The sequence below is a fragment of the Balaenoptera physalus genome (assembly GCF_965194825.1).
Source record: "Balaenoptera physalus genome assembly, chromosome: 21".
NCBI lineage: Eukaryota > Metazoa > Chordata > Mammalia > Artiodactyla > Balaenopteridae > Balaenoptera > Balaenoptera physalus.
Genome location: NC_138902.1, coordinates 42,477,616 through 42,502,806, shown reverse-complemented (window position 1 = coordinate 42,502,806; position 25,191 = coordinate 42,477,616). Strand labels below are relative to the sequence as shown.

Sequence of the window (25,191 nt, the reverse complement as noted above, 5' to 3'; positions counted from 1 at the left end):
ACTCATCTTTGCATCTTAGACTTTTCCAGTTCTACCCCTCGATTTTCCTCAGTTTTCTCTGGCTATGTGTCAAGTGTTAATACTGCACATTTTCTTTAAGAAAGAAATACAAATACTGCCGGCATGAAGTTAAAACTTGCTCCTTAATAATTGAAACACACTTTGTAGAGGTACCAACTAAAGCTCCTTTCTAAGTGCAGATCTTCTATAATAACACCCAAATCTAAAAAATAAGTAAATAAGAGAAAAATCAATGGAATCATCCCTAAGTATTAATAAGACCATTTCCTTTAGACCTTAAAAGGTATGAAAGATCTCAGTAAGAATGAAAGAGTTAACTATTATTTATCCCTCACTGTGTTGTTTATTTAAATGGAAATCTTAAATTCATAAATAATGTAGTTTTTCTCTTTAAAATTCTTATTATTATTAACACCATGCATATGGAACAGTACAAATATCTTTTAACATTAGACTCAAGGATGAAAGTAACTGATTCATCAAAAAGTGTGATTTATCACCTAGTAGGCTGTTCACTTCTCCAATGTTAAGTCTACGCATTTAAACATTTTATCCTAAGGTAAAGACTTTATTTTTTAGAAAAAACACCTAAAGTATAGCACAAATTATCTGCCAAACAGAGCAAATAGGAATTTGCAAAAAGCTATTGCTCAGAGAATGTTAAATACCTGTGCTTAAGGAAGAAACAAACAAACAAACAAACAAAAACAACTGCTTTCATTAAGCAAACATCACAATGAAATATTTTACGTATTAATACCACTAGAGGGCTTAATGCATTTTGCTTAATAAAAAGAATTTCTTTCACAAGTTTGTCTTCTTGGTATAAATGAACTTCTATATATTCATCCTATAATCAAGGTTATTAAAAAACATTGACACAAAACATAATAAAGTGACTAGATCAAAGGAAATTTTATAGATTGAATATTGTGTTAAGCAATTTAAGTGTGTTAAATAAACCGTATGGCTTCAAATATCACTTATTCTCAAATGACATTATTTCTGCAAATCTGTATTTAACAACATGGTTCTGATAAATGGTCTGAGCCATTTTCAAGGAAGATTAATAGTTTTAAAGCAACTCACAAATTTCTTTCAGTCACAAGTCATCAACAATATAAATTAAAAATAATTTGCCTTCGTTCAAGCTAGTCTCGGTATTTCATAGGAATATTTACTTTCATGAAAATTTGTCTATGATTCTAACTTAGAGAAATTATATTATGGAAGACATTAAAAATGACTGTCTTTAAGTTCCTTCTTTAGTAGGATAAGTCACACATTTAATAAGTTTGATTTTGTCTCTAGTGGTAATTTATCTTTAAATCAATCTCATTATTCAGTCATATTGTGAATACATTTATGAGATAATGAGAGAATAAAAATTATAAGACTCAGCTAAATAAAACAAGTCTTACACTGACTCTAAAACCTCTACTTACCCATTTAAAATATGAATTAGTCCAGCTGCCCCAAGTCTTGGATGTGGGTAAAATAACACTACAGATAAAATTTTCATATTTTGAAGTTGAAAATCTAAGTTATCACCACATTTTATGATAGATTACCTCTGTAATTCTGAAAAAAACTAATGAAATATAAACTGTTTCATTCACAAGGACTTGCCCAAACTCTATGTTCAGTTTTGGGGAAAAAAATGTTAGATGTCATAGGATATTAAAAAAAATCTTTCATTATCTGAATAAATTTTCTGGTTAATAACACAATTCAAAACTTGAATGGTGTTACAGTCAAGACGTACTTGACTGTAACCTGGGTGGCAGGCGTTCAAAATATGTAGCCATCTGTAGTGCATGGGCCTGACCGGTCAGAAGGTCCTGCTGGTGGTGAGCTCTGAGTACCATCTGAGATTGCTACATATGATTTCAAAACCCAAAGAAACCCTAGTTGTCTGGAAGTTTTACTATTAAATGCAATCTTCCTGAATTCCTCCCAGAGGTTATGTTTTGTTGTGTAATTTGCAGGACCATCAAAGACATTGCCACCTAAGAGATATAACCTGCCACCTTTATTCCACCAGCGAAATGGCTAACATTTCCACCTCTTTACCAATCATAATAGCACTTACCCGTGAATTACAGCAGGGTGCTGTGAAACATTATGTGGAAAATGTATTTCTTTGGTTACATGACCAAATCAAGCCCTCAGGTCAATTTACAAGGTTTTTACAAGGTTTTTTGTCTGTTTGTTTTATTCTTTATGAATACAATAGTTTTATATGACTAAACTGCAGATGCCGTGAGCAAAGGGCTTTTGATAACTTAATTAGGTGCAGATTAAGCATTCTAATAATTGAACTTGGTGCTATCATCACTGATAGTTCAATAGGTTTACACAAATCACCAAAATTTAAGCAGTCGGCCTTATAAAAGTTTCTCATTCTGTATTTTTCTAACCTGTATCACATAACATATTGATTAATCATGGTAAGATTATCATTCTTCCCAGCACAGTTTTATGAATATTTTACTTTCTCATCAGAAAATTATCACATTACTAAATGTGTTCTGGCAAAGATCACCATGATATAGTAAAAAATCATCACATTGTCCCTCACTTTACTTTTGTTTTCACCAAATATTTATTCTGTAATTAAGTTCTTCTATAGCCAGGATGATCTTTTTCTTTCCAAGTTACTATGATCTTGTCAGTGGTGTTTCAGGAGTTCATAGCATTCCACCCATTACTGCTCTTAGACTACATATGTTACTCTTAAATTCTGTTAAAGTGTACTCCATTTGACACCATCAAGGCCAAAAAAATTAACATTCTAATTTCATTAGAAAATACTTACAGTGATACACCTCTAGTAGAGATCTTAATACTTCATCCAGAATAAATATCACACGAGAGGAATATCCAGAGGTTATTTTTATCTCCTTTCTCTAATTTAGATGATCGCTGCATTCAAGTCTGAAAAATAAAAAATTTAAACTATGTTACTACTAAGTACAATGGCATAATTTCAATGTACTTTATAAAACAATAAGAAAAACGCTAGAATATTTTCTTGAACATAATGTTTCTGAATACTGAATGAATATATCATGAAGAATTTTAAAAATATAATTTATATATGATGCAAAAATCATCAGGCCCATCAAACTTATATTAAAAAGTACATTAAGTCATGCTCAATATTACTTCTTTTACTTCCCAATAAGAAATGAATCGGCACACAGTGAGTGATCTTAATTACATATATTGTATTTCTATAAAAAAGAAGTGTATTTAGGATACTAAGAAAGGTACAAAATGTAATCTTTTTTTTTGTTTTAACAGTTAAATGATTATAAAACTGACCTAGAATATTTTGGTGAATTAATGAACTAGCTTTTAGTATTGAAGCAGGCACAGGGAAGTCAATTTTGTCCTTTTATATCCCATTAAGGTACACATATCCACATTATGTTTAACAAAAATATGTATTCAAATATTGTGAGAGATTTGTAAAAGGAAGTTATACAAATAAAGTACCACATTTTTACAATGAGCTGACTCTGGAGAAAAAACATCTAGGGATATCCTCAGATTCAGTGCTCTACAATCTGCAACGGGAGAGGGATGGCCCTTGTTTGTTCAAGGGAGGTTGCCTACAGCGTAGCTATCAATTGAAATCAAATCAAACAACTTTAATGGAAAGGACTTCCAATGGAAAGGCTCCTTAAGGCTACTGATCTGTTTTAAGCTGTTTTAACAGGAATAAACTTAGTATCTAGTAATAAAAACTACAATGTTTCAAGATACTGTGGCTTTCATTAAACAAACAAAAAAAGCTATTTTAAGTACAAATGCATTAACGCTCTCACCCGCACCTCCCGAAGTTAGAACTTCGTGGAGTCACTGTATGTGAACCCTCAAGATTGTAACAGAGAATAATAGCAGAAGTCACCCAATGTGACCCTTGCAATCTCACTCACTGTGAGGGGAGGCAGCTTAAAGAATAAATAACTTGATAAAAGACCTGCGGCTACAAAAAAAACACAAAAAAAACCCTACCTCTGAATGTAATTACTAATGTCAGTCAACAGTAGCTTTTTTTTTTCATGTTCAAACTGGTTTACTAATCCTCTTGGCAATGACAATGAGGCAATGTATCATGTTAATGTTCTGAGCCTTTTTGCCTTTTTTCCTTTGCTCTCTTTTTTTTTTCCAGTAGGTTCTCATTTGTTATCTATTTTATACATAGTATCAATAGTGTGTATGTGTCAATCCCAGTCTCCCAGTTCCTCCCACCACCCGCCCCCAGGCCGTTTCCCCCTTGGTGTCCATACATTTGTTCTCCAAGTCTGTGTCTCTATTTCTGCTTTGCAAATAAGATCTATACCGTCTTTCTAGATTCCACATATGCACATTAATATATGGTGTTTGTTTTTCTCTTTCTGACTTATTTCACTCTGTATGAGTCTCTAGGTCCATCCATGTCTCTACAAATGACCCATTTCGTTCCTTTTTATAGTTAATATTCCATTGTATATATGTGCCACATCTTCTTTATCCATTCCTCTGTCTATGGACACTTAGGTTGCTTCCATGACCTGGCTATTGTAAATAGAGCTGCAATGAACATTGGGGTGCATGTGTCTTTTTGAATTATGGTTTTCTCAGGGTATATGCCCTGTAGTGGGATTGCTGGGTCATACGGTAGTCCTATTTTTAGTTTTTTAAGGACCTCCATACTGTTCTCCATAGTGGCTGTATCAATTTACATTCCCACCAACAGTGCAAGAGGGTTCCCTTTTCTCCACATCCTCTCCAGCATTTATTGTTTGTAGATTTTTTGATGATGGCCATTCTGACCAGTGTGAGGTGATAATACCTCACTGTAGTTTTGATTTGCATTTCTCTAATAATTAGTGATGCTGAACATCTTTTCATGTGTTTGTTGGCAATCTGTATGTCTTCTTTGGAGAAATGTCTACTTACGTCTTCCACACATTTTTTGATGAGACATCAAAAAAATGTTTGTTTTTTTTGATATGGAGCTGCATGAGCTGCTTGTATATTTTGGAGATTAATCCTTTGTTGCTTCATTTGCAAATGTTTTCTCCCATTCTGAGCGTTGTCTTTCCGTCTTGTTTATGGTTTCCTTTGTTGTGCCAAAGCTTTTAAGTTTCATTAGGTCCCATTTGTTTATTTTTGTTTTTATTTGCATTACCCTAGGAGGTGGGTTACAAAAGATCTTGCTGCGATTTATGCCAAAGAGTGTTCTGCCTATGTTTTCCTCGAAGAGTTTTATAGTGTCTGGCCTTACATTTAGGTCTTTAATCCATTTTGAGTTTATTTTTGTGTATGGTGTTAGGGAGTGTTCTAATTTCATTCTTTTACTGTTGGTAACCCACTTCCTTTCTGATTGGTTAGTATGTCCAGTCTGATTTGTAATGCCTCCTTTGTCTCTGGTACATGACTTTTTTTTTTCCTTCCTGGTTGTGTAATTGTTAATCCTTGCTATTCAGGAATTTCAAAGGATAATTTTATACAATGATAATAATTCTACATAAAATTTTCAAGGTAAAGAATTGATCGCAGATTCAAGAATTTCATTCAGAAGTATTTTCAATTATAACTTCAAGTTTCCTTTTTATCTGTTTGTTCACTTTTCTATGAACTCCTATAATGTATGCATTAGTTCTCTGTTACTTTTCTTTAAATCTCTCATATCCTTTCTAGTAACGTCTATATTTATGGTTTTTTTTTTTAAAGATGTATTGATTGATTGATTGCTATGTTGGTTCTTCATTTCTGTGCTAGGGCTTTCTCTAGTTGCAGCAAGCTGGGGCCACTCTTCATCGCGGTGCGCGGGCCTCTCACTATCGCGGCCTCTCCTGTTGCGGAGCACAGGCTCCAGACGCGCAGGCTCAGTAGTTGTGGCTCACGGGCCTAGTTGCTCCGCGGCATGTGGGATCTTCCCAGACCAGGGCTCGAACCCGTGTCCCCTGCATTGGCAGGCAGATTCTCAACCACTGTGCCACCAGGGAAGCCCTCTATATTTGTTTATCCTACTTTATTTTTTGATAAATATTTCAAAAATATTTCATCATGTCCTAGGCAATTATTGCAACTGAAAAAATCAATTTCTGTAATTTTGATTTCATTTTAGAATAGTTTTGCACATTTCTTTAGTCTTTCAGTATTTTCCCCTAGAGTCTGACTGCTTGATCTTCATCTCCTTCTGTTGCATTATAATCTCTTTTTGAAACTTGAATTTCTTTATTATGCTCTCACATTTTAGAGATAATATTTTGCTTCAACACTATGAGACGATGAATTGTCAGAACTCTTTCTTATAACACCTTGCATCATTTAAGATAGATATTTTTCACCTCCTATTCACTCAAGTGACTTACCTACTCTTGCTCATGTTGTAGGTGTGAGGTTTCTCTGTATACATATGATGATATTCCTTTTTAAATTGCTGAATGGGACCATTCATGACTGAAATATTGTGTGTGTGCAAGTGTATATAATCACCATTGAATGTCTTTAATTCAAACATCCCCTCAAAAATGTTATTTGTTTTGTTCATTGAGCCTATCCTCTCCTTGTTTTGTTTTTCTCCTCTATGCAATCAGTATCATGCAGTCAACCCCTTTAAGTCATAGAGTCACTCAAGAAATATGTGCTGAATCAGTGAATGAATGAAGATTCCTGCATTTGATCTAGTACTGATGACCACCAGTCTCTCCCTTACTAGGTTTAATGAACTTTGTGCAATTCTTCTTGCTTGGTGACTGAGGTGTTAGATATCAGGGTCTTATGTGTCAGTTCTCATTAAGTTTGGTATTCTCTGTTAACTGGCAAATTTATAAATTCGAGGTGGGTGAATCTGCTGAAATTTAAGTTGAATCTGCTCAAGGATTCATTGTCAGGATCACTGGAAACCAGTGACAGTGCTATCAGAAACGTTCACGAAGGTTGTTAGAAACAGGATACCATTAACCAAAATTTGGCAGATTACAAATCAACCCCTGACAAATTTTGAAACAATTTTTCATCCTGACATTTCAGGCCTACTTGGAAGTAATTACTGATTGTTCTGTAAGCCTGGGGTAGGATACTGGTAGCAACATTTACTCCCATTTGGCCCAACAGAGACACTTCAGGTAAAAATCACTGTACTAGCTTTTTTGAACATCTGACGTCATTTTTCTAGTCAAGACAACAACCTGCTGGAGAATACAGAGTTATAAGCTTGGAACCAAACATCAAAAGGGTGGTGGGGAGGGAGACAGGGATTCTCTCACTCAACATTCCTATCCCATTCACGCCTCCTCTCATTCTCACTCAACAGTCAATGGAAGTCAGGTCTATTTTGCTCTTAGCAAAGACTCCCATCCTCAGCATCCTCTTCTGTTCTTAGTGGACAACATCTTGCTGCCTCACAGGAATGGCTGGCAGTAGAACCCAAGTGCCTCCTGAATTCCTAGGCCACCCACAACCAAAAGGGCTCTTAAAATTCCATGTTCTGAGAAAGAATAAGGCTCTTGCTAGTATGTAAACTTCACATATATGACATATTTAGAAGATTTGTTTCTATGACCAAAACAAAAAAAAACACAAAGACAAAAACACAGTAAACTCTGAATGACATCATTTACAAACCAAACATCTAACCTCAAAACTCTCTCATGTATTCTTTGATGCTTTCTGCAGCTGTTACTCAACCAAGGTTTTTGCACAAATCATCATCAAGACAGTTAATTGAAGAGATTAGCTGTTGTCATCAGGCCTGTATTGCCGGTCCTTCCCCATCTGACTCATTCAAACAAATTATTTAAAAAGGACTTGACTTGATCGGCCAACAGTTAATATTACTTCTTAGTTGTTATTTAATTTCATCGTTTCTTTTCTTTATGGACCCATATGGATAAGTATGTCTTAATATGCCCCAGTGATATTTTTCTATGTTAAATTTTCTACAGTTAGTATTCAGACATTAAGAAATCTGTAATTTGTGGGGAAAAGAAAGTTTTTTTTTTTTTATCAGAGAATTTTAAAATTAGAAGGCTTTATAGTACAGTACAAGAAAGTCACATGTAAGAAAGAGGTCAGATTTCCAGGACATATTTGCAAGCTGTCTGCTTGATTCTGGGTGTAATATATCATCTGCTGTAACAATGTTCTCAATGGCATTTAAATCCCTAGAATATTCAACTAAGGCATCTACATTTTGGCTTTATTATATTTTGGTAAACACGTCTGGGAACCAAGCCACCACTAAAAACACAGATAATTGTCAGAAATGAACAGTGCATTCTGACTTCCAATTTGGGACTCAATATGCAGAGGATAGTACTGTCCATTTCCCCTTAGCATCCCACACTCCTCAGGGGAAGTCATTGTTACCTTGCAAAGTGTCTGCCTTGCTGTCACACACTGAAATCCAAAACAGGAGCCACCAGATATTTGGCTAAAACTGAACACACAAATTTGCACGACAATAATACAAAAGACTAGTAACCAACACTTACTAATTGCTCAATATATGTCAGGTCAACATTGTATATCAATTTTTCATTCATATATGAGATAAGGAATATCACTATCATCTTCATATTACATGTTAGGAAAATGAAGCTAAGAAATATTGAGTGATTTTCTCAAATCATGCACCTGCTAGTAAACAGTCAAACAACTTTCATGATAATGTTAATCCCATATTCTTTCCATCAAATTATGTTATTTTGTGATGAAACTATTTATAACAGAAAATGAGAAGCTGTTTTAACCAACTGAGTACGGACTGTCATGATAATACAACACATTACAGGCAAGACTTCAATTTTTTAAAAATAGAATGTACAGATATCTGATACAATTTTAAATAATTAGAAAATATACTGAATAAACTTGATAAGAACTGAATCCTCTGAAGTATCATGTCCACATGAAAGTAAACAATAAGGATATGAATGTCAACATGCTAAAATGCTGAATGTCTAAGTTAAATCATTATACAATATACATGGGAAATAAAAAGGAAATATTTATGTGACTCTCAGAAAAATACAGTTCAAATATATCCTACATTTTTGAGGTTTCCATAAACATGAGGGAATATATATATATATATATATATATATATATAAAATTTAAAAAACCTCCTGATTTTGCAAGAGTAAATGTTAAGGAAGATTTAAAACAAAATTTACACACCTCAAAATGCTTATACACTGAGCGGTTTAAATCAATATTTACATAAGATAATTCTATCTAATCCTATATCATTCATGTTAAAATAAATAAATAACTGAATCTCTAATTAGCACTGCATTAATCTACATCATATAAATGCATATTTTGGACAAGAAATATTTGTAGGATATCAGATTTTTTTCTTTCAAAGTAAACCAACTTAATGGCATATAGTGTGTCTCTATATGGGAAAAACCTGGATAGCCTGGTGTGGATTGAATTCTGAAAATTTTAAATAATTTCATACTATATACATTATTTTCACATTAAAAAAATCTATACAGAACGTATTCTACATGACCATTAATTACAGCTAATTTTACATGAGGGAAGTTTGTTAGCTCTTTGTTGCTATAGTTTTTGATTTTGTGTATGTTTACTTTACAATTTCATATTTCTTTTGCTTACCAAAGAAACTCTTAGCTCTCACAAAACCCAGTATGTCAATCAATGGTTTAGAGATTTGCTGATAAACTTCACATGCTATAGCGAGAGAAACGTAAAAATATTTGCCTATTTCTGCAGGGTAAAATCAAGCAACTGCCTAAAAAACTGGAGGAATGCACAAATTACAACCTCAAGAAGTATGTCACTTCCTCATTAAGAAGTGTGAAAGTTAATCATGACTTAACGTTTTCTTTTTTAAAATCTAGGCAGAATGGTGATATCGAGGATTTCATCTAATATTTTTTAGGTCAGTAATTGAGAAAAACCTTTGTATATGGGAGAAAAAACCTCGGCAGTTTAATAATCCAAATAAGGACAAAGAATTTGTTTTCAAGGATCAGCCTGGAAAGATATAGCACTGACAAAACTGAGAATAGAGGATAAAGGCTAAATGCACATTGGTCCAAAGTGATAAAGTTGTCAAAATGCTGAATTGATTGAAGATGAATTCTTTTCTGTCAGTAGTTTCACAAATTACAGCCAGTGGTGCTTACTTGAAAACTGTAGAATCACCTAAGGGAAAAGTAATTTTTTGTGCAGTAGGTTTATGATTTTGAACGCTTTCTTTCACTTGTTTGTATAGTCACTGGGATTGAGTAAGAAAAGAGCAAACTGTGATTTTGGAGAGTTTGGGGATATTTTTCAATTTTCATGCAGTTTTACATCATCTGTATTTCATTTTCTGCCAAATATGGCAGCACTTTTTGCTGGATAACATTTTAACATTTTTCATAAAAGTTTGTGACTTCAAGCAGTTGCTCCAAAAAAAAGTTGTTTGAAAATAAGTTTCTAAGCATTAGTTCATGCAGTGTTAAATTATTCACATTCTACAGTGAGCTCTGTAAATTGTACTTGCTAATTAAACTGTCTTATCTAATTTTTTCAAGAGTTTCAGAAAGAAATAAAAATACTTATTCCATTTTAATTCAGTGATGTACTTATCTGCCCGACATATTTTCACTCAGATTATGTATTTCTTTCATATTTAATAAAATATTCTTCATATTAAAATGTCAAAAACAGTTTAAAAGCACCTTAAAATGTGAAATTGGAAAGTGATATTTATCTTGATCATTTAATTTAACTGCACAATGCAATAATCATATTCACTATATTACATTTTACTTTAAGTATAATAATACAAAATTAGTGCTGTTTTCTTTATTTGAATAGTCATATACATTGCCATACCTTTTAACCTACGAACAATTTCACACAATTAGAGAAAGCTATTCCCTTGGTTAGAATAATCATTGGTATTAAAAGTTACTAGACATTATTGGCTGATCATTATTTTCAATCATACAGATAACATTAGGATTATGCTCTGAGAGTTTGACTAACCCCTTTTTTTAAAAGTACGGATCCCTGTTGCAAATCTTCTTAACCGATTATTAAGGTCTTAGTTTCTTCCATTTTATAGTTTAAATATTTTTTGTTTCTTTTGAAAAATTTGTTTTCGATCATCTTTTAAACTAATTCATGTATTTCTGAAATGATGGGAAAGTTACAAGGATAAAATGACATCTAAGATTAAAATATATTTCTAAATATTTAAAATATTAAAAACTATTTAATATATTAAAAAATTTAAATACTTTAAAATACTGAAAAAATCCCACTGTATCAGGCAATTATTCATACACAAAATATAAAAGGCAGAAAAATACACGCTCATGGATTTTGCAATCCAATTGAGGAAGGGAGGAGAGCAACACACACAAAAGAAAAGGCTGGGCTCTCTCTTCAACCAACCCAAATCAGGCATTGTTCCTCTAAACAACAATCACAAAACACCTGTCAAGATCAAAAAGTCTTATCCTCACTTTTAAATCCAGTGGTCAATTCTGAGTCATCGTCTGACACAGTTTACTGCTAGCATGTGACCCAGTGGACCAGCCCCTCCTAAATAGATTCATCCTGAGATGATTTCTCCACTTGACCTTAGTTCCTGCCACCTCACTGCTTTCTGTCCCTTGTGCTGGTTCACCCATCTCCACATCTAAGGGCTTAACTTGGGGTGACCAAGTGTTCAGTTTTCAACTTCTCCTGTCCCTTTACATCCTGTCTACAGCCAGACTGTCCCATATGGTAACAGCAGCCACGTGTGGCCATTTAAATATAAATTTAAATTAATTCAAATTAAATAAAATTCGGAATATAGCCACTCCAAAATTTGCTTCCTCTTATCTGTCTTTCACCCCCGACATCCAAAGAATCAGCAATTCATTTGGGCACCACATTCACAATATTTCCAGAATCCTGTCACTTTTCATCGCTTCCAAAACTATCAATGTAGTACAAGCCATCACTGGCTTTTGCCTGGGTTATTACAATATCCTCCTAAAGTTATGTACCTAAACCACAACATGCATGTTTCTGCCACAGGGCCTTTACACTTGCTTCTTGCTTTTCAAGAACTCTCTTCCCACAAACCTCCCTACTCCCATCTTCAGGTCTTATTCCCTTCCTTCCCTTTAGTCTCTGCTCAAATATTCCTCTCTGGGACTTGATCACAGTATGTAATCTGATCTTTCTCCCTCACACATCTCACCCTGATTTATATTTGGAATAAAGCAATTCCCTCCCCCATTACCCAGATTTATACTTTGGCAACTTTCCAGATATAGTCCCTTACATATCACAGATAATCATATTAATAATCTTACTTTAAAAACCACAAGCATTCCATTTTATGATGTGGCTTTTTACACTACAAAATATAGCATAACCATCATTCCAATTCAATAAAGTTTATCTACATAATCCACTTTAATAACCTCAAGATTGTTTTTAGTAGGTATGTTCCATCATATAATGATACTGAATTTGTTTCTGACTTAGAAGTATTCCAAACAGCACTGAAATGAACCTCGTTGTGTGTGTGTCTTTGAACACTGGTCCAATACTTTACTTATTTCAAATCCAAGTATTAGAACTGATATGACAAACGATATGCACATTTCCAATCTGGATAAAGCATTTCAAAAGTCAACCTTCCTACAACAGGCACATGAAAAGATGTTCAACATTGCTCACATTAGAGAAATGCAAATCAAAACTACCGTGAGGTACCACCTCATGCCAGTCAGAATGGCCATCTTTAAAAAGTCTACAAATAACAAATGCTGGAGAGGGTATGGAGAAAAGGGAACCCTCTTGCACTGTTGGTGGGAATGTAAATTGATACAGCCACTATGGAGAACAGTATGGAGGTTCCTTAAAAAAACTAAAAATAGAATTACCATACAACCCAGCAATCCCACATCTGGGCATATATCCAGACAAAACTATAATTTGAATAAATACATGCACCCGCATGTTCATAGCAGCATTATTCACAATAGCCAAGCCATGGCAACAACTGAAAAATCCATTGACAGAGGAATGGATAGAGAAGATGTGGTACATATATACAATGGAGTACTACTCAGCCATAAAAGAGAATGAAATCATGCCATTTGCAGCAACATGGGTGGACCTAGAGATTATCGTACTAAGTGAAGTAAGTCAGACACAGAAAGACAAATATCATATGACCTCACTTATATGTGGAATCTAAAAAAATGACAAATGAACTTTTATACAAAACAGAAACAGACCCACAGACATAGAAAACACACTTATGGTTACCAAAGGGGAAAGGGACTGCAGAGGGATAAATTGGAAATTTGAGATTAACATATACACAGTACTACACATAAAACAGAAAATCAACAAAGACCTACTGTATAGCGCAGAGAACTATATTCAGTATCCTGTAATAAACCATAATGGAAAACAATATGAAAAAGAATGTATATTTTTAAAAAATTATGAGACCTACATGAAAAATAAAAAGCATAATCATCATTCCTAATCTACCTAAAGACAGTAAATACAACCTTACGTATTAATTACTACTAACCCCGTATATTTTCACTTAATGTTCTTGAGGCTCAACCTTTTAAATAATCCAGTTCTTTTCTTTTTTTAAAAACTTCTTAACCCACACCCTATTCCTCTGCACATTTTTCTAATGAGTTGTTGGACATTTTTTCATTGCTTTGCATGAATTCTATGTACATTTAGGTCTATTAACATTTTTTTCTTTTACATACACACAGACATACATATATACATATATCTATATTTAATATAGAAATACGTATATACACACATATAATTTCATTTATTTATGATATGTACTATTTTCTTTGCCATTCAGAAGTTGTAAATCTTAATTATTCAAATCCATTGTTTTACATTAAAGTATTTAATTTCTGAATTTTTCTCTAAGCAACTGTTTTCTTTTAATATTTTCCTAAATTTTCTCTCTGTATATGTATGCACTCTAGTTTGTAATCAGTATAAAGGTAGCATACAGCTAACTCTTCAGGCTCTCTGGAACTAAGCTGCAAGTTGGGGGTTCAACACTGTGTTTGTTTCCCTGCACCCCTTGCCCCAGTGACTACATAGTTGATTTGTAAAGTTATCTTGAATATAAACTACATCTCTCTTAATGCAACAGCCAGCTCCTTGGCTTTCTGGTTTTTTATACTAATTTGTCTCTCTATTCCCATTTCAGATTCATCCTTCTATTCTTAAATGTTTACTTTTCCAGATCAGAGATACTCAGTTGACATGTGGGTGCTGAGACTACTGAGATTAATATAAGTCCATACTGGGTGGAGGGAAGACTATAGAAATCACACATGTTCTTCAGAGTTTATTTTTTTTTTAGGTGTAAGTCTTTGAAATAATCTTGAAATTACTGATCTCTGGAGCCCTATTACCTTTTTTCAGTAAATTACAAAATTTCACAACACAATCCAGATTTTAAAATTTACTAGCAAAGAGATGTTCAAAGCTTTTCCAGTATTTTGAAAATACAGTCTCCATCCATGAAAATACTCTGTATTTGTTGCAAGTAGATAGAAAGGTTAGCTAGTGGTTGGTTAATGAATTTGTTACTTAATTTCCAGTTTTAACTTTATTGAGTCTATTTTTGGATTCCTCTGAGTTTTCCCATTGTCTTGCTTTCATCAAATTGATTTATTCTTATTGTGGCTGATCACCATATGTAGTGAAGTATTTAATGTATCTACTTGATAGGTAAACAGGAGCCACCTAGGAGGTGGCAGTATTGGAATTCCCAGGGAGGTAAAAATAATTTAATGAACACACATTTTAAGTTTGAAATTCATAAAGATTGTTTCATTATATAAAAGATAAGATGAAGCTCAACAAAATCTTAGTTGTTAGTAAATATAAGCAGAAGATACTGTGCTTTTTAACTAGACCTTTTCGCCACAGGGCAATGGAATCAGTAATCGCTTATGTTTATCAAAGGGAGGCATATACCTGACCCTTGAGAAACATTTAAAACAAAAACAGTTTTCTCATTATATTTTAGACTATTACCACAACCATATATGGGTGTATACATATATTTATGTACACATAAATATATATGAAGAATTCTAAAAATTACAAAAGTAAATGATAAATCATTAAACAGTTTCAAGGAGATGTACTATAGTATACTAAGTTTCACTGTAAGTGTTGTTGACTAGGAAACAGATGTTTTATTTAGTATAATTAACCAACATCAATAATAAATAGCTGTATTTTGCAAATACAAACTCAAGTAACACAAATATTACACCTTTAATAATAAGGACACATTTCAACAGGCAACAAGACTCAAAGGTGAGAATAAATTGTAAATGTACAGAATTTACAGTATAATCATCTGTTTCTCAATTGAAACATGTAGCTACAAAGCATTAAAACATATAAGGAAAATTTTTTTCTAGTGAAAATGGTACAATTAAACTAATGTAAAATACTCTCAACATATATTCTTAATTTACCTTCTCTTCAATCTGCTATTTCTTATAGTGGCACCTCCCTATGTCTGATTATTATAACATATGATATTCCTTTTTTTTGGCTTTGGACACCATATTTTTGTTTATTTGTTTTTTGATAACTGCTATTTCTTTTTTTTTATTTATGAATGCAAAAATACCCTGGTTACACATAGCATCAATAAAGAGTTAAAATATGAAGTATGTAAATTTATAATGGCCTAGTTGTTTAAACATATTTAAAATCATCTCAAAAGACTATTACATAACTATTGCAAAACATAATCATTAAGAGCCCTACATTTTAAAATACTAAGTTAAAAAGTAGAATACAAAATTTTATTCATGTAATAAGAAAACACATATAAAGAATACATGTAAACAGGACAAGAAGGAAAGGGACATGGAAATAAGAAAACCATTAGTAAAATAATGGAAAATGAGTGTATTTTTCTGTCATTTATATTATTTCCTTTAGCATTAAATTGTTATATGAACAATAACAAAGTTTTGAAAAATTATTTTTATAAATTAAGGCCCAAAAGGCTCTGACTTTGGGCTTTTGCTCCTGTAACCTTGTTAATGAAACTTCCAGATCTAGTCATTGGAGTCTCTCTCTCTCTCTCTCTCTCTCTCACACACACACACACACACACACACACACACACACACACACACACACACTAAGCATAACCATGACTCACACCAGAAGAAATTACTGAAAGTTAATAGCTACTGTCTACTCAACCTCACCATCATGTACAGACACCCACAGAGAAATCTGAAAAACAACAAGAACCTCAAACTGTTAGTTCAGATACTCATGATGCCTCCTTTACAGTCCAGATGTGCTGCAAGCTGGTACATAACTAATGAAACCTGTAAGACAGGCTTAATTAAGACAATCTGAACTCATTCCATTCTGCTTGTTGTGCATAGGTCTATACAATCAAAACAACAGTGGCAATTTTGTACTCACACATATGTATTTATCTATATATTATCTATATATTAGATATTAGATATTAATATATATTATCTATATATTCCTATGTTAAATACTGGATTGATCATATATTTCAATATAAGTGTTCACCTAAAGTAAACAAGGTTCTGTGTTTTTGGAAACTGTTATGTGGATATTACGTGTCAACCTTAATTAATAAGAAATTTTAAAACATTTTATTTAAATAGCATATAAATATTACAACCAATGCAAAAGTAATATGGATAACCTAGGCCTTTTTTCTTAAAACATAGCTAATTCTCTTATTACTAGAAGCCTTCATATCCTAATACACGTTTGATTTATTTTATTCATAATGTCATTTTTTTTTTTTTTTTGGTCTTAGTGGTTCATTCTATGCTATGCTAATTCAAGTATCAAGACTGTAACTTTAAATATAACCTATTTCATAAAATCAGATTCCACTTTCTACCTGAAACTGTGCTCATGAGTAATCTTTATTGGGGTAATAAAGATTACCTGGTAGTAATAATTCATTTTATAATGATTTATTTATTCTCATGATTTTTATTTCTTCAAAGTAATGTGTAAATTTCCTGTATCCCAAAGGACATTCTTCAAACCTAGTAGCAGGATGTTCCCATTTGGTGAGGTATTTCAGAATATATTTCATACGTTGACAAACTTGACTACAGAGTAAAAGTGATAATACAGTAACTTGATATCTCAGCTATACTTCAACAAAACATGAAAATTTAAAGATGAAAAGAAAACTTGATATCAAACTGTACCCATTCATTATTATATACATATTTACGACAACCTTGGCAAAGCTATAATAGTTTTAGGTGAGGACATCATTCTGCATGAAATGCTGTCGGCAGCACAACGGTGGGATTCATTTGGAATATCGTAGACTGTAAATAGACAAGCACATTATCACATTTTCTCAATTCCAATATCAATATTTCTTCACATTTTAACATTTCTTAAATTGGGATGCATTCTGCAATGGATTTTTAAAGGAAACTTGCCAGCCATTATTGTTTTTTCCCCCAGGAAAGCTGATGTTAAATCAATGGTTCCTTGTACAGATATTGACATCTTAGAATTGAAGATACAGAGTGTAAGCCGAAGATCGCACAATGGCTGATGGCAGCAAGAGTGCAAAGCAATGTATTATCTCTACTACGACTAATTATTTTATTTTTCTTGAATGTGTCCATTTTAAACATAATTCAAACATATCCAATATAGGTTTGGAATAATTCCTTGTTTCATCAGAAACTGTTTTTTTAAAGCCCTGCCTCTTTTCTGAACTCGAACTAATGAAGGTTATCGAAATAATGACCTTCCACACCAAATGTTATCTTAATGCAAAGTATCTGAATAAAATTCAACAAGTTTTGCATAACAAACTGCTGTAAGAATGGGCAGCTTAAAAGGAACCCAGAACCTAGATATGACTTATTTTTCATTGCTTAAATTCAAAGCTAGTAATACTTCTTGTTTTTAACCTTCAAAATCGGATTTGGTGTTAAAACATAAATATTAGCTTATTAGCACCTTAAAAATGAATTATAATGTCAAATATATCACACCCATCATCAAACCCGCTGCACAAAGAAAAACGGTACAATATTAATAACAATGTGTCAGTGAGGTGTTAGACTTAACTTAAAAAGAATAACCGAAGGAAAGAGAATCTTAAGGGTAACTAAAAAGTATATGGGAAAATATACATAGTTGAGTCAAGACAGGATACCACCTATCACTTTTCAAAAAGTTAACAAACCAAACTTCAAATAGCCATAATCTTATTCATGAAATATTTATTACTAAAACAGTTGTTCATTTAGAATGCTTTTGCTCTTTGTCACCACTAAGAACTTGTTTAAAATATATCAACATGGCTTACCAATAATTTGAATGGGCCAGTTGTGTTGGATCACAGTTAATTTACAAGTTTATCCAGAGTAGATTTTTGTTCCTATCGTATGATGATTCTTTGTCTCTCTGAGGGCATTAGAAGCATATAGACAGGAAGTCTGCTTAATGAGCCAGTTTTTCTACAGGATACTGTGAATTTACACATTTGAAAACTCAACACTTAAAATCTCATAAAATTGATATGAATGCCACATATTCACCACACATAACTATTACTTTTTCATTACAGCAAAACTACTGTCGCCCGCAGGTCAGCAGTGGTGTGAGGGCGCTGTGACCCAGCCTCCTGCTCTGATACTTGCTGCACTTCTTGTGGAAAGTCATGCAGCAGAACCCTGCCCTTTCGTCACCACCTTTTGCCATCACCGCATCCCAGGCAATGGCTGCGTGAAGTCACAAACACAACCTTCAAATTCGGGGAAAATGTCTGCTTCTCTCTCCTCTATGGTCAGAAACTGAATGGTGGCCTTTGTTGTGAGTGTATTTTAGCACAGCTCTTTCCTCAGCAATACAAACACACGACATGTCAGAGGAGGATATAAAAACACAAGATGTCCAGCTCTCACATCCAGTAGGCCGAATTATGTTTTTCTCTTTCCATAAGTCCCAGTATTTTCTGGAAGTTTTGAGAATAGTTTTCTAACCAAGGACTTATTAAATACTATGTTTTAAAATTTTTAAACAGCACCTAGGTATCATAATTTTCAAAAGAACTCACACGGTCTATTCAAGGATTGTGCACTGGAAAGAAAGGATATAATATGAATCTTTCTGTCTTGAATGTGGGAAAAATAGAAGCCATAGTAAAGTTAGAAAGAAAATATCCCTTTCTTTCAGAATGTTGGGAGTAGTCCTAGAACCAGTATTATGAAGCAAAAGATAAAAAAATAAAATAAAAGACAAAGCAATGCAGTAGTGATAGGGAGAAATTAGATATCACGGACAAAGAAAGTCACCTGCCATATCAGTAAACAAAGGATGTTGCGGCCATCAGGCGATCAGCCACTGCAGCCACCCCAGGCTGTGCACCCTGAGGGGATTCGGGATGGGAAAAAAACAGGATACTGGCCCTCGGTAGGTAAGGTGCATGTCGAAGAATGATTTCAGTGAGCCCAAGCTCTTGCATCTTCCCATATGTAGAAAAGTGCTGAATTCGTCAACTTGAGGTGCCTGGTCTTTCTTTCATTAACAGTAATCTTTTGATGTTCTGACCACTTGGTCTTCATTGCAAATTCCTATGTATCCTGGCTCCTCCCGTACCTCTTCAGAACAGTTTCTCAGAGCATCTGAGAGCCTGTCTCCTAGGCTTAGGTCCTCAGTATGTCCACCAAATACAACGTAATTCTCAACTTTTAGGTTGTGCATTTTTTCCAGTCGACAGTATCATAAGGGCAAAAAAATTACATGTACATAAAAGTCAAAACAAAGAATGGGGTTAATCCTATGGAATAATAGTTTACTTTTATAATCAACAAAGGGTACTGAAAGCTCATATATTCAACCAATATTCTACTTGCCTAGTTGCTTACAATGGTATAGAAGACATAGTTCTGTTCCCTAGGTGTTTACCATCTTGGGAAGGGTAAAGAGATGCAAAATACGTATATATGTAACTCCAATGTGAAGCAATTTTTAGAAGGTGAGTTTAAAAATTATCTTTGCTGACTTAGGGAGCAAACAAAACCTCAGCTATAAAGTTCTTCATAATTACACTATGCCTACATAATTTTTCTTTCACATATAACAAATTTTCTGCAGCCGTGTCAACCCTCATTGTTTTCTTAAAAATACTTATGAAATCTTCAACTCTCTCCTGCCCTGTTTAAAACCCTGGTAAAATAATGCTTTTAAATAACTGGGCCTCTGACTTCAGTATACTGTCTATCAACAGCAAAACTAAAATGTGTAAGTGCCTTTGGATTCTACAATCCAAAGTCCAGAATGCATGCTTTTCTGTAGCTTCTTTATACATCTTTCAACACTAATTGCTGATACAGGAGTTAAATATATTTGCAAGTATCCTATGTTAAAAAATTCATCATACTTCCTTTTATTTTATTCCAATCCTATCTTTCAGTAAGTTACAAACGATAGACAATTTCAACAGAAACCAAACAATGATACCCACGTTTTCCCCCATTAATCCTATCATAGAGGCAATCTAGTTTGGACCTTGGAGAGCTGGAAATATAATCAAATGAAGATGATATATGATCATTCCAGCAATATCAGAGAATGAAACATGGCACAAGACACGTGCTAACGATCAGGGAAGGAGATCCAGTTGCATGTTTAGGAACATGTGAAATTTGTCAGCAAGTGTGCACCACAGAAGGCATTAGATAAATTCTGAGATGATAGGTACCATTAATTGATAGGACAACCAATTAGGAGAACTACCTTTAAATGGTCCTTTAAGTGGTTCTTTAAGTGGAACTACCTTTAAGTGGTTCTGGGAATAGTCCTTTCCAGGGATCCCAGTGGAAAAGAAAGACTGCTGGGACCAGCCTCTGATGCTTTTGTTTCCTTGCAGCCCCAGACAATAGATTGAGGGAGGTGGGAACAGTCTGAAAGCATTTCAAGTGGTAGCACTCTTGATCGGTCTCCTTTTTTGGACTCTATCAGAAGTAAATTTACAGATAGACATAAGTCAGAGCATACCAGGGAGCCCTTGTTCACCAGGCCTGCTGAGAACTCCCGGGGGCCACACTGCAGAGCACGTGCTCCAGCTCAGACTGCTTCCATCTGATGGATTTTCCTGACAGCTGCCAGAGAGCCCTGCTCTGTCCCACAGTCCCTGGTGTGGCTACATCAGTAGCTCCAGGACCAAGTTCTCTGAACTCTCTGAGGCTCTGAGTCTTCTTTTGCTTAAAAATGACTATTTCAGTACTTTAAAAGATCTAAGTGGCTTATTCTCTCATGTTTTAGAAATTCAAACCACTCCTCTTTACCTTTAAGCATAAAACTTCCCTCGTAGCTGTGTTCCTTATGTCTTTTTACCCTGCTGTTTTCTTTTGTGCCAGAATCTGCCCACTGAAATAAAGCTCAAGTCAAACTCAGGCAGTCGCAGGCAGGACTGTAAATTCAAGGTGATTGTCCAGTATAGTCTGAATGACCTTCTCAAAATCTGGACTAGACTACTTTGGTCAATGAATTCTCACTCAGTAGCTTAGGCAGAGATATGAAAAGTATCCACAAAAACTATCTTGCCTTATTCCTTAATTATCAAATATTAACAAATATGCCCAAAGACTGATAAAATATAATGCACTTAATAAAATATCTCTAAATTTTTCTCTTTATCTAAGTGAACCTAACTGTATTGCATGCTACACCTAATTTTTTTTAAGCTGTTCACAGAAAATGAGTTTAATTAATGAAACTTTCCATTTTAGCAGGTCCATTTTGCAACTAAATCAAAGGGGTGATGGTTTTTATGTTTCTCCTCATTTTACAGTTGAGTAATGTCAAAGATAGAGTCCACACCGTCCTCCCCATGAGGAACATGCACGTTTTCTTGGCACAGAAAAGGAAATCCACGGGCTCTGGAAAAATAATAGAGTCGTGTTAACAGTCAGTGAGGAAAAAAAAGGTGTATAACTTTGGATGAGGCTGGTCTATGGGCCAGGCAGCGGCTTGGAAGCCCAAGACAGGGCTTTCTTATGGCACTGGAGCCTGGGGCCTGGGAGGTAAACCCCACCAAGTCAGGCAATCACTCTACCCAGCTACACTTCAGGTAACTAGCAAGCAACATTGGAGCAAGGCTCTGCCACACAGCTGACACCCTAGGTGCTTGGGGAGGTATTTTAGCAAACATACCCTAATTTTTAAATCATGGAGATGTACAGATGTCAGAGATCACCTGGTCCACTTCACCTGATCCGTAAACTACCTCTTCCGCCTACATACCAAGTATCAGTTCAGTCTCTGCATCTTGCGACAGGCTGCTCATGAAGCAGTTAATTCCAAATTGGACCAGCTCTAAATGTTGAGGAATTTTTCCTTATCTTGTGTTGACAGCTGCCTCCAGAAACCGATATCCACCGGTTTTGGTTTTGATGCGACTTTCATGACTGGTTGGTTGTACATTTGTGCCTATTTTTTAAAATTTTTTATCGAAGTATAGTTGATTCACAATGCTGTGGTAGTTGCAGCTGTACAGCAAAGTGATTCAGTTTTATATATATGTATATGTTATGTATATATTCTTTTTTAGATTCTTTTTAGATGATACACCTAAATTTTATTTATTGCTGCTTTAGTGGAATTAGAAACAGTTGTGGTCATATTACTTTACTGAGGAAGTTTTATGTAAATCACTTGCATATTTTATTGTTATTCTTAAATTTTTACTTCTCTAGAAATACAATTGATAATAAAACCAAAAGCTAATGCCATCTTTTCTATTCATTTTTAACTATAATACTTTTATTATTGCAATGATTCCATTAAAATACATTTTGACTGCATTAAAATTGCATTTCTAAAGATATTCATGTTCCTCTTTAGAAAGAAAAAATAGCATATGGGTATATTAGTGCTTTAAGGAGGACCGTAAAATTTTAGGTTTAAAATACTATTTTGAGACTCTCTTAACTGTTCCATCTCCCTTAATTTACAGAGAGAATGATGGGCCCAGAGAAAGTTAGTAATTTGCCTACAGTCACACTGGATTTTAGTGTACAAACTGAGATTTCAATCCTAGTCTACTAACCTGTGATTTTTTCTGTTTTAAACATCTCATCCACAAAAGAGGTGGGTATTTTCTAAGTTTAAAGCTACGCTATAGTATCTTTCAAACATCTGAGAGTATTAAGTAAACGGATTCTCTGTGCTGCAGCTTACTTTGGAGAAAAGCAAAAGCCAAAGAGACTTCTTACTCCAGACATACATTTATAAACACGGATCTAATCAGTGGAACCAGGACATCTAGGTTTTGTCTGATCTTTCCTATACTGATTTGCAGGCTGTTTAGCTTTCTTTCATGTGTTGTAACAAGAATTGGCTTTTATTCGACTTTTCCATTCCTGACCACAGATTTTAATAGTCACTGATGATATATTTTATTGTTAGCATTTTAACATCCATATAAGATAGAACCACTAATAGACAAAACATGCACATATATAAACCAAATTATTGGTGAACGCAATGAACTAGGTCTGTCTCTGCCCCCCTCTGTGTTTTGTTTGCAATGTCATGCCAGACAATTCACAGATAATACTTTGGAGATAGCTCTTCAGTCAATAAAACTTTTACTCTAATCCACCACCAAGACTTATTTTGCCTTATGAGACAGCAAGTCACATACGACAAAAATCTGAACTAGTGTCTTATTTTGTCTCCTGGTAGAGAGTATGTTTCTTTCCTGGAAAAAAAAAAAAAATTAAAGAAAAAACAAGAAAAGAAAAGAAAAAGAAAGATGGGACTAAACAGAAAACTTAAAAGGGATCTACCTGATTTCCTGATGACTAGAAATAGTAGAGTTTGAAGATGGAAGCAGATGGACATACAAATAAGATAAAGACCCCACTTCAATAACCTGTATATCAGTGTTTCTTCATCAGTGGAGCCTTGATTCTCTTTGAGAATGATATATAAAGGTATGTATGTGTCCATGCCCTAAAATAATCCTGAACTTAGATTTTTTGCTTATTTATTTTATTGCAATTAAAAAGCTATTTCTTCACATGGAGAGAATTCATAATATAATCTTCATAAGCAACTGTTTTTCTCTTTTTAATTTTTCATGCAATTAACTATTTGCTTCTTCTTGAAAATAAATGATTATAAATTTTGCAAGTAAAATTGCAAAAAAAAAAGCCCACAAATTTTATTTCTGCACAGAAAATAAGATTTCTGTGAGATTCCGTATTTCATTTTCCCAAAAAGGAGGCTAAAATGTTCAAATCTTAGAGACTTAGCCTTGATAAAATATATGCCATACACATGGCATTTGGTATTCATACATATAGTAATTTTTTATTACAAAACTTACAGACTACATGATTGACTGTCTCTCCCAGTCTCACTCTCAAGAGACGACTATTATTAATGTTTTGTTGTATCATGACCAATCTGTACCTAGGCAGCAAAAAATAGCTGGTGTTTTTAAATAAAACTGGAATCATCTTCTTCAACAGTACTGTAACATTTATTGTTTGTTTTAACAATACTATCTAATGGCTTTTGCCTTTTCGTATTGATATATGAGTTAGAAAACCCTGACTATAAAATCCATGTAATTAAAAAAAAAAAAACAAAAATACAAAGCTGAAGTTGCCATTGGTGACATTGCTGGAGGCTCCACATTGAATGCTGTGACCCACTATTATTATCCTTGTCTTCAATTGAAGGAAATTATCTTCGCAAATTCTTCCTCACTATTCCTACCTGTGTCAGCAAGAAAGGATTCTGAATGTATAGTTCATATTTAAGGTCATCTAAGAATTTATGTTCAGAATGGTCTGCAGTGTTTTAAGGTGTTTCTAGAGTTTCCAGTTGATAAACACTGTTGTACTCATTTTCATCTTGGTCCACATGAGGCTTAACTTTTCAAACACTGGGAAATTTGAACTGACATCTGCTTCTGATGTCTTCTTGCACAATGGCTCTCACCTTTGTTTTCAGCGTCGTTATGATGACCACACAGCCTTAAATAAACATGATTTTTTTATTATTTACCCAAATGACCCATGCATTATTCAGGCCAAATTTATTCTCCTTACGTTGGCC

The 25,191-nt window shown here is 34.0% G+C and overlaps 1 protein-coding gene and 1 long non-coding RNA gene across 7 annotated transcripts in view; one reads left to right on the top strand and one right to left on the bottom strand.

Annotated features, from left to right (window-relative positions):
• The window catches only part of TENM3 (teneurin transmembrane protein 3), a 2,405,282-nt gene extending 2,401,285 nt beyond the window's left edge, over nt 1-3,997 (bottom strand). For 3 of the 6 annotated variants that reach the window (XM_082444071.1, XM_082444072.1, XM_082444074.1), the window contains exon 1: nt 2,840-3,995. The gene's annotated coding sequence lies outside the window, so the exon portion shown is untranslated. Of the gene's footprint in view, nt 1-2,839 lie in introns of all 6 variants that reach the window. The other 3 variants (XM_082444070.1, XM_082444075.1, XM_082444073.1) reach the window with 2 other exon arrangements.
• A 574-nt stretch (nt 3,998-4,571) lies between these two features.
• Nucleotides 4,572-8,730, top strand: LOC309651771. The gene is made up of 2 exons (XR_014258380.1): nt 4,572-5,719; nt 6,026-8,730. It is a non-coding gene; the product is annotated as an uncharacterized lncRNA (long non-coding RNA).
• The last annotated feature ends 16,461 nt before the right edge of the window (nt 8,731-25,191 follow it).